Below are 8,249 nucleotides of genomic sequence, written 5' to 3'. Positions count from 1 at the left end.
CCCTTTTAAAAAATCGTAACTCCCTTATTTATCCATCGGCGTCGCTGTATGAGGGCTTGTTTTCTGCGAGTTGTATTTTTTAATGGCGCTATTTTAATGTACCACAAAATATACTGGAAAACGTTTGAAAAATTCTAAGTGAAGAGAAATGGAAAAAAAAATGAAATTCCGCCATCTTTCGGTGCGTCTTGTTTCTACGGCGCACAAGCTGCAACAAAAATGACATGATAACTTTATTCTATGGGTCAGCATGATTACCACGATACTAAACTTATATAGTTTTTTTTTTGCTGTACTACTTGTATTTTTTTTCAAAGATATTTATTTTTTTATTATTTTCTGCTGCCATCTTCTGCGCGCAATAACTTTTATTTTTCCGTCGACATAGTTGTGCGAAAGCTCCTGTAGTTTGCGTTGGTACAGTTTTTGAATATATACGACTTTTTGATTGTTTTTTGTTGCATTTTTTCTTGGAGACAGAGTGACCAAAAAAAGCGTATTTCTGGCGTTATTTTATTTCCTGACAGCGTTCACCGTGCGGGGTAAATAATGCATTACTTGGATAAATCAAACTTACGGACACAACGATACCAATCACGTATTTTTGTTTTATTATTTAGATTCTTATATTATAAGTATGGCAAAAGGTGGTGGGGGGGGGGTTTAAACTTTTATTCCTGTTTTTTAATAATTAGTAAAACTTTATTGATCTTTTTTTTTCTTCCTTTTTTGTTAGTCCCCAGAGGGGAGAACAACTTACAATACTTTGATGGCTCCTGCAGTATGATGTACTGCCATAGCATTACATCATACTGCGATCAGCCAGGCAGTCTATCATGCCACCCCCCAGCTGCTATGACACCCGCACAGCTCCCTGCGATCTCATCACAGGGGGCCGTACGGATGTTTGGGGGATTTAAATGCCGCTATCAGAATTGACAGCGGCATTTAAAGGGTTAAGGCCTCATGTCCACTAAAAAAATAGAATTAGCAAATCCGCGTGTTTTTCCGCGGGTGAGATCCACAGTCAATTTTGCCCATACAGAATCATTGGCCATCTGCGGTCAATTACATTTAATTTAACATCCGCGGATGTGATTTACTGTGGATCACACGCGGATGGGCTCCATTCAACTCATTGCTTATGATCTCCCGCAAGCAATAAATAATCAAATTAATGGTGACCCGCAGTGCATCCGCTGCGGAATTCCGCAGCAGAAATATAAGCGGATTGTATTTTTCTCGTGGACAGGAGGCATAACAGCTCTGATCAGCCGTACAGCTTATCGGAGCTCTTGCCGCCGGGTGTCAGCTGAAAGAAACAGCCGGTGCCCGCAATGTATGGAGGGAGAGCGCCGCGCGATCTTCCTTCATACACGTTCTGCAGCTGCAAGACATAACAACACAATAGGCTGGTCACTAAGGGGTTAAAAATGAAACCCGAGCTCTGACTGGATGCTATGGACCATTCCGTTCTATTGTTACACAGTTTTGAGAAATGAGGACAATTATATACGATTTTACAGTTTATTATAGGAGCGTTCTTTAACCCTTTACTACTATAGCCAGTTTGTGTCTTAATAACCAATTAATTTTTCAGTTTTTTTTTTGTTTATTGTAAATTACTAGAGCCATACATTTTTAACCCCTTAATGACATGGCCTATTTTGGCGTTGAGGACCAAGCGATTTTTGGTATTTTTCCATCTCCATTTTTCAAAATCCATAACTTTTTTATTTTTCCGCCAACGCGGCCGTATATGTGCTTGTTTTTTGCGTGGTGAACTGTAGATTTTTTTGGTACCATTTTTGGGTACATGGACTGCATTGTAAAACTTTTTTTATTTTTTTATGATCTTGGAAGAGAAAACGCATCAATTCTGCCATAGATTTTTTATTTTTTTTTAAAAAGCGTTAATTATGCAGCATAAATGATAGAACAAATTTTTTTCTGCCTGTCGGTACGGTTACAACAGTACCAAAATTTATTTTTTTTTAGGTTTTTTCACTTTTCCACAATAAAACCCCTTTTTTGGGAAATTATAATTTTTTTCTGAACTCACTGCATTCAAAGTGCTATAACTTTTTTATTTTTCCATGGATGGAGCTCTGTGAGGGCTTATTTTTTGCGAGACAAGCTGTATTTTTTATTGGTACCATTTTGGGGTACATCCGTTTTTTTTATCACTTTTAGTGCGCTTTATGGGAGGCAAAATGCTAAAAATTAGCATTTTGCCTCAGTTTTTTAGCATTTTTTTAAACGCTTTTTGCCGTGCAGAATAAAAAGTGTGTTCAATGTATTGTACACGTCATTACGGACGCGTTGATACTATATATGTGGGGTTTTTAATTAAAAAATAATAATTTTATGCTAATATGAGAAAAAGCATAAAATAAGGGTTTTTTGACATTTTTTTTACATTTTTATTTTTTGAACTTTATTTTTCTCTTTTTTTTTACAACACTTGTGTCCCTCTGAGGGACTTTTACTGTAGCACTTCAGATCGCTGCGATAAGGCATGGCAGGGCTTCTTCTCTGCCATGCCTTATCGCTTACTATAGCGATCATAGGCTATGGCAGTACAGGACGCCGATAACATTGCGAGAGCCGGGCTGGAGACACAGAGGGAGCGCGTTCCCTCTGTGAACCCTTTCCCTGCCGCGATCTACTTAGATCGCGGCAGGGAAGGGGTTAACAGCGAGGGGGGGTGCATCTCCGATCATCATATGTGATCCCGTGCTATTTCCAGGACGTAAGTTTACGCTCTGTTGCAGGAAGTACCCGCCTCCCAGGACGTAAACTTACGCCCTGGAGCGGGAATGGGTTAATTTTTCCAGCAACATAGCCGAATAGGAACTTGTTTTTTCCAAGACAAGTTCTGTTTTTTATGGCATCATTTTGGGTTACATACAATGTATAACTTTTAGTAATTTTTCTAAGAGGTTTGGAGGGGGGAAAAAATCTGCCATTGTTCTTTGGATTTCATTTTTACAGCATTTAATATGCAGAATAAATAATATAACATTATTCTCTGTGTCAGAGCTATTTCAGACAATCGTATATCGGCCGCGTATTCACGCCGGCCGATATACGGCGTCCCTCTCTACAGGAGGAGGAGGCTGGAAGAGCCGGGAGCAGTACTCTAAGCTTCCGCCCTGTCTCCACCAACTCTCAACCCCCTCTCTGCCCCTCTGCACTATTTGCAATTAGGGGAGGTGGGACGGGCAGTGCTAATTCCCGAAACTTAGCCCCGCCCCCGTCCCACCTGCTCTCATTACAAATAGTGCACGGGGGGTGGAGCTCAGAGCACTGCTCCCGGCTCTTCCAGCCTTCTCCCCCTGCAGAGAGAGACGCCGTATATCGTCCGGCGTGAATACCCGACCGATATACAGTCGTCTGAATAAGCCCTCAGTGTGATTCAGATGATACCAAGTCTAGACTGTATTTTTATTTGCTATTTTCATACACTAAAAACATTTCTTTTTTAAAGTTTTGCTTTTGTATCGCTACATTCCAAGAGCCAATACATCTTTTTTTTCGATCACCTGAGCTCTATGAGGGCTTCTTTTTTGCAGGATAAGATCCAGTCTTCATTGATCCAATGTTTGAGAATATATAACATTTTGATCACTGCAAGATTAACCAAATCTGTAATTGTGGTATGATTTATTTATTGTTTCCACATACTAACTGGAAAAGGTGGAGTTTTGACTTTTTTTTAAAGTTTTAGTTTTTCTTACAATTTTTTTATGCTTTTAATTTTTAGTTCCACTAGGGAACTTGAATGTCACTACGTCTGACCTTTTTTTATAATAAACTCCATTACTCCATTATTGCAGTGTATTATACCCTAAAGTGAGGCTCTGCTGGAGGCTGAGCCTCAGGCCACCATAAGCCGCAGACTAAGATGCCATCTTCAAGCCTGAGTGCCATAGCAATGCATCTGAACCCTGCAATCACATTGTGGGATTTCAATTGGTGACAGAGGGAGCCCCCTCCCTGTGTCAGCCTTTTACATATGGTCGCATTGACCACTGCATGTAAAGGGTAAAACAGGATCGACAGTTTCTCCAGTCCCTGCCGTTAGAGCTAATGCCCACCTATCATTACCCAGCTGAGCCCCCACTTCCCCTGGCATCGGAGACTCGTGCCAGGCTTCTGATACAGCACCATAAAAAGCATATGCATCAGAATAAAGCCTCTCAGCGACTGCCGTAAGAAAGCGCACAGGTGGTCGTTAGGGGTTAAAGGAGAAGCTATAGCATAAAATCATTTTCGTGACTTACAGGAGGAGCCCCAATGCTTCTGGCGCCATATAGAAGGACTTTCCCCCATGTGATCAAGAAAGCGATCAGGGACTAGTGTGGGCAAGCAGAGATGCTGTGGGCCTCAATAGCCTGAAGGAGAACAGCCAGGACTTTTGAGTGAAGCCGAGGAGTGACTGTAGTGCTGGTCATAGAGAAGCAGCAGGAGCTGCTTTGAGGAGGCTGGGATCCCCCCAGCTGAGGACTAATGAGCAGTGGTTACAGAGGTGCCATCCAAGGTACAACCGTCTGCCAGAGAGGGGTTCAGCGTTGAATCCCCAAAACCAGGTGGACATCAAGACAACCACCAGGAACTCTTGAAATTGTGGCTGAGGAATGCTCCTGACTCTGGAGTAGTCAGAGCCAGTGGAAGGCAGTACTCCTATGCGACATATGTGAAGCCGGCCTCAGTATAAGCTGATTGGTGTGCACATCATTCAGGATTTTTTAGTTAGGCCCCCTGTCCATGGCGGTTGCGGGAGCCGCCGCCCGAAAGCAGGAGTCGGCAGATGGATCTCCGCTGTCAGCCTATCTGAAACTGAATATCTGCAACAGTTACATAAGAATTCTATGGTGGCCAAATGGTGCGGATTTAGATGCGTTTTCACTTGCGGACCAGCATCAGAATTCATCCCTATTTCACAGGAGGAATTCCACTTTGAGATTCCACAGCATAAATAGACATGCTGCAGCAGCAGAATCCACACGTTTTACAAAAATGCTGCAGATTCATCATAATAAATATCCGCACAATGTGAAGGGGATTTCTTTTAATTCCCTCCACATGGCTTGTACTATAAATGCTACAGAATTTCCACAGCGATTCTGCTAGCAGAAATTTTGCAGCGGATCCTACATGTGTAAAGGCAGCCTTACAGTTTTGGAAAACACCTTTGAATGGATCTGAACTGTAATACTAGGCAGAACCCATGAACATGCATGGACTCCTTGTGTGGTCAGATGGCTTGATAAAGGCCAATGTGTGGCCGAAACGTTGCCTGAATTGGCTACATGGATCAATAAAGCTTTTTTTATGTTGAATAATTAGTTGCACCCTTATATGCTGCCGCATTTACATACTTTGGATGATGTTGAGGTTGCAAGTTTACAACCTTTTGTGGCTATTGCATTTTTTGTACTAAAGAGGTTCCTCCCAACGGGGAGTTTTTTTTGCCAAGTAGTGAGTGCTGCGGGTTCCTATTTTTTAACAAGCATGTTCTACCTTGTCACGTATTCTGTGTGCATACACACCAAGATAGTGCATGGCGATTAGCGTCACTCTCCAAGTATGCCAAGTTATAGCGTACCTTCTGCATACTGCCTCACAGGCGGCATGCAGAGCATTACACTTGTGTGAAGTCACCCTTAGAAAGTAGCTATGCCAGCCACAAAGGGTCTGATTTAATTACCATATATACTCGAGTATAAGCTGACCTAAGTATAAGCCGAGACACCAAATTTTACCCCCCAAAAATAGGAAAACTTATTGACTCGAGTATAAGCCTAGGGTGGGTTTATACTTGAGTGAGGTCCATACACCATTGCCTTCAATGGGCTGCATGCAGGGATTTTTTGGGGAAGAGCTTTAAATATAAGCCCTTCCCTGAAAATCATCCTTAACGTGTAGAAAATAAATACCTCTCCGCCGCTGTTAGGGCTCAGGCGCGTCCAGACGCTTGGTCCTCCGGCAGTGCAGTGAGGTTCTTTCAGCAGGCGGGGATTTAAAATCCCCGCCTGCTGAAAGGGCTGTATCTGATTGGCTGAGTGTTCAGCCATTTATTGAATGACAGCTGAGCACTGCCTGTGATTGGTCACAGCGCTTAGCCAATCACAGGCAGCGTGGGGTCATTCATTGAATTCAATATATTTAAAGCCCTTCCCCGAAAATCACTGCACGCAGCCTATTGCTTTCAATGGGGCTGTCGGCAGCAGCGGCGGCCCCATTGAAAAAAATGGTGCAAGGACCTGCACTCGAGTATAAGCCGAGGTGGGCTTTTTCAGCATAAAAAATGTGCTGAAAAGTCGGCTTATACTCGAGTATATACAGTACCTGAAAGCGCTGTGGAATACGTTGGCGCTATACAAATAACAAGATTTATCATGTCAGACCACTTGAGAATCCAAAGACGTTTTACTTGTAGGTGAAAAGTAACTTTCATGGGAGTTTGGGATAATCCAGGGGTGCGCAGCATGTGACCCACAATGCCATTCGGTGCTGCTCCAATCATCTGGACACAGAAATATTATGCATGGCTGCTCACATATACTTTCCATGTCAGGGTGAAGAGGAGCAGCACATGGCAGGGCAGCAGAAATTGACAAGTACTATGGGTGCACGGAGTAGCCATTTCTGAGTCTCCTATATGTTGAGAGAAGAACGTCTCTTGACCTGTTTGGCACTCCATATAGAAATGTCTATATGAGTTAGAGGCATCATATATACATGCAGCTCTCTCCATTGTAGTTTATAGGATTTATGAAATAGCAGAACGTTACTTTGACATCCATCATCAACAATCAAGAGACCTGAATGCATTGTCTCCTCTTCTCTGGAGTGCTGATTTGGGGGGAAGGTGACTCCTATTCTCCGTATAAGTGGGAGCCCTGGAAGTGGAACTTTGATTTATAAATGGCTTATAGATATACCATATATGTCTCAGATAGGAATACCCATGGTTGAGTATGCAAATGTAGCCCTTAGACCTAAAAAAGTTGTCCACCCCAGGGATCTGTCTACTTTTTGAAAATAGCTCAACCTGCCAGTAAAGCTTCTTTCCACATGCTTCCTATGATAGAGTTAATATTGGTTGGTGTTCCATAAACATATTGTTCTTCCAATATCTAGCCACCACTATTAGCTTATAAAACAAAGTCTTCCACCTCACATGACGAGTAGATAAGCAGGTACTGCAGTTGTTATACACAAGTACATGTACATTTCCAGGGACCGTGCTGACTGCTCGCTGACCAAATAGCAGGTATGTTCCACAGACTAGGACTAAACCATTCAGGGGCACTTTACATGGATTTCCTGAATTGATCATAAATGTGATTCGTTTTTGATACAAAGTTGATTTATATATCACATATATTACTCACATGGAACAACTTAAGGATCTCTGTGCACAAACTGCAATTGAATACATGACACTTAAATGTAAATTGTCTCATTGAAATCTATCAATCGGTAATGACTCTGGTTTAAGACCCCCTAATCAGTATTTGGTGTGTGATCACCCTTTGCCTTCAAACGACATCAGTTCTTCTAGGTACACTTTTACTCAGTTTTTGAAGAAACTCGGCAGGGAGCTTGTTCCAAACATCTTGGAGAACTAACCCCAGATCGTCTGTGGATGTAGACTTACTCAAATCCTTCTGTCTCTTCATGTAATCCCGGACAGACTGGATGATGTTGAGATCAGGGCTCTGTATGGGCCAAATCATCACATCCAGGACTCCTTGATCTTCTTTACATGTTCTTCTTTATGCTGGGAATAGCTGTTGATGACATGCAGTGCTATTTTATCCTGTAATTTAATGGAATTCAGAGACGGAGGCTTTTGATGGAACCTCCGACGCTGATGTGAACAGCCCTTGGCATAAATTCAGCCGGACCCTCATATGAAACATAAAAAGGGCACCTGATGGATTCCATATTACTGGCTGGACTCCATCTATGTGGTTTGTGTCATGGTGTCTATCATTCTGATGAAGTCAGTAGAGCTGCAGGCAGCATTATCCCCCCTTTCAAATCAGGATGTGGGATGGTGGATCCAAATAGAGTGTCTGACTTATATCTAAACAGACTTTTCTGCCTATAATCTCAATAGCTAACCCTATAATTCCTCATAATATACTATTTTCCTTTGTACTATTTCATTATTACTTCTGGAGGTTAAACATGCCGTGTTTGTGATGTTATGCAACAGGTCCATATTAAGAAGA

The sequence above is a fragment of the Eleutherodactylus coqui genome, chromosome 4 (assembly GCF_035609145.1).
Source record: "Eleutherodactylus coqui strain aEleCoq1 chromosome 4, aEleCoq1.hap1, whole genome shotgun sequence".
NCBI classification, from domain to species: Eukaryota; Metazoa; Chordata; class Amphibia; order Anura; family Eleutherodactylidae; genus Eleutherodactylus; species Eleutherodactylus coqui.
The sequence above is the reverse complement of the archived record's forward strand: the minus strand, read 5'-3'. Positions refer to the sequence as shown.